Genomic DNA, 2,903 nt, shown 5'->3' on the forward strand with positions numbered 1-2,903 from the left:
TTGCCTCTAGCCTCTTTGCAGGGAGTTCTGCTGAAGGGTTCCATGCTGGGCCTGCCCTCTGGGTCTATTCAGGATCCCTCGGCCTCTGTCATCTCACTCACTCACAGTACCTGCGCTCCTGGTCTATTCAGGATCCAGAGGGTCCCAGCTCGTCTCACTCTGCCGGACCTGCATTCTGGGTTTGTTCAGGATCCCGTGGCCTGGGTCGTCTCACTCACTCATGGGGCCTGCGCTCTGGGTCTGTTCCTATCACTGACATTTTCAAAATACCAGAATATAACTAAGTGTTGCTCTGTTTTCATTAAATTTGAAAGGTACCACGTGAGACTCCTTCAGTTGCAGGCCTGCTTCACTCATCAACTCTGTAAAGTTTTCTTCACTTAGTTCCTTAATTATTGTTTTGCCGGTAATTGCCGTCTTCCCTTTCAGGTGTTACTGTTAAGTACAGACTGTATCCCTTGGGCAGGCCCTCTACATCACTCTTTCTCTCCTCTTTTCATATCTTAATTTCCTCTGCATTCTGTTAATATTACTCTTCTTTTGTATTTACTTCAGCAATTCTGTTTTGTGACCAACCCCACTTAGATGCTTCTTTTAACTCTCTAAAGTCCAATAAATCTCCCATTTGCTCCAACGCTGTGTTTTATCTTTAAGTACACACCTTTAATGAACTCTTGTAAGATGTTCAATACTTTCTAGCTCACATATGGAGACCAGTACATCCTCTTCAAAAGGAGGCATTTTCTTGATTACTTAACTATATTCATTTCCTCTCAACTGGGGTTTTATAACTTTTTAAATGGCCTTTCTTCCAAACTGGGTCCCAAAACATGATTTTCCCAAGCCCAGAAAGAAAGAATCTATCTTTAAATGAATGTTGAAGTGTTTAGTAATATCTTGGGCTAAAAGCTATAAAAAACCTTAAGTTTGAAATTTTTCTACCTTACAAAGAAGGAAGAATATAGTGAATTCCTTGTGTGCTGATCATCCTTCTTCAATAGTTACCAACTCATGACCAATCTTTTTTAAATCTGTATGTAGGGGCCGGGGAGATGGCTCAGTAGAACAAGCACTTCTCTGGCAAGCACAAGGGTCTGAGTTCAATCCCCAGTTCCACAAAAATAAATAAATAAATCTGTATGTCACCTATTTCTACTTTAGATTATTTTCAAGCAAAGCCCAGATGTTATATAATCCAGATATAATTTGTCAGTTGTTTCAAATTGTCTGCTTAAAAAATAAAAGCTCTTTTTTTAAAAAAATGAAGCAAGAAGACATAGGGTATAGACACAGACTTTATGAACAAACCATGATTTCACAGGAAATGCCACAAAGAATCAATAACTGGGTTGTCATCTTATTAAAAGCTCTTGCACAGCAAAAGAAAATGCCAAATAGAATGAAGAGACAAGTCACAGAGTGGAAAAAATTTCTGCCAGCTTTCCCTCCGATAAAAGACTAATATCTAGAATATTAGAACTGTTTCTCTGGTGTGAGAAATCAAAAGGGTAAATAAGGACCAAAATGTAAAATAGATGCTATGAAATAGGAATAAAAGTTCAAATGGGAAGGGGAACTTAAAAAAATCTGACTTCTCAAATTTAAAGTTCTAATCCAAAAATGGACATCTGAAATGAATAGATACTTCTCAGATAGAGAAGTAGAAATGGCAAATAAATATATGAAAAAATGTTCAATATCTCTGGTCATTTGAGAGATGCAGATTAAAACAACACTGAGATTCCATCTCACTACAGAAAGAACAGCTATTATCAAGAAGTCAAAGGGCCAGGGAGATGGCTCAGTGGAATAAGTGCTTCCCTGGCAAGCACGAGGGCCTGAGTTCAATCCCCAGTTCCACCAAAAAAAAAAAAAAAAAAAAAAAGTCAATCAAAAACAAATACTAGTGGGGCTATGGGGAAAAAGAGCCCTCCTCCACTGTTGGTGGGAATGTGAACTGGTGCAACCACTGTGGAAATCAATGTAGAGATTCCTCAAATAACTAAAACTACAAATTCCATTTGACCCAGAGATTTCCCTTCTTGGTATCTTTCCAAAAGAAAAACATCATACTGGGGCCGGAGAGATGGCTCAGTGGAATAAGCGCTTCCCTGGCAAGCGCAAGGGCCTGAGTTCAATCCCCGGTTCCAGAAAAGAAAAGGAAAGAAAAACATCATACTACAAAGATATATACACACCCATGTTATAGCAGCAGTGTCTGTAATAGTTAAATCTTGGAAACAGCTCAAATATTCATCAAACAATGAATGAATAAAGATGTGAATTTTTATATACAATGGAGTACTACCCTGCTGTAAAGAAGGACAAACTTGAGACATTTCTAGATAAATTGATACACCATGAGGTCATACTCTTTATTTTTTTAATTTTTTTATTTATTTGTGTGTGTGTGTGTGTGTGTGTGTGGCCAACTCAGCCCACCAGGGGGCAGGGCTGGCTGGCTTGTGGTGCTGGGGGATTGAATTGCGGTCCCTGTGTTTTGCTAAGCTTGTTCTAAGTAGGTGCTTTAGACCACTGAGCCATCTCACCAGCCCCGGTCATACTCCTAAGTGTAATAAACTGGACACACATGTTTAAATATCACATTGTTTCTCTGGCCTGAGAAACCAAGAGGGTACATAGGACTGTAGGGATCCACTGATCTCTCAGTGTGATTTGTTGTGTCCAGGAAGAAGACAGTGGCAGGAATGAGGAAAAGATAGACAAGGAGACAAAAGCTGGGTTAAGTAGTCACTCACTCATCTGCTGGTTGTTGAAAGGACACCGCGAACAATAGTAAGAGCCTTTATTCATACTTTCACAAAGTTGCAAGACACAAGGTTGCCTAGTGACTAACAGCCCACAAATCCAGGCAGGATCTTTTTCTCAAGACTGAGGTAGAA

This window comes from Octodon degus, unplaced genomic scaffold (assembly GCF_000260255.1).
Source record: "Octodon degus isolate 3935 unplaced genomic scaffold, OctDeg1.0 scaffold00015, whole genome shotgun sequence".
Taxonomy (NCBI): Eukaryota; Metazoa; Chordata; class Mammalia; order Rodentia; family Octodontidae; genus Octodon; species Octodon degus.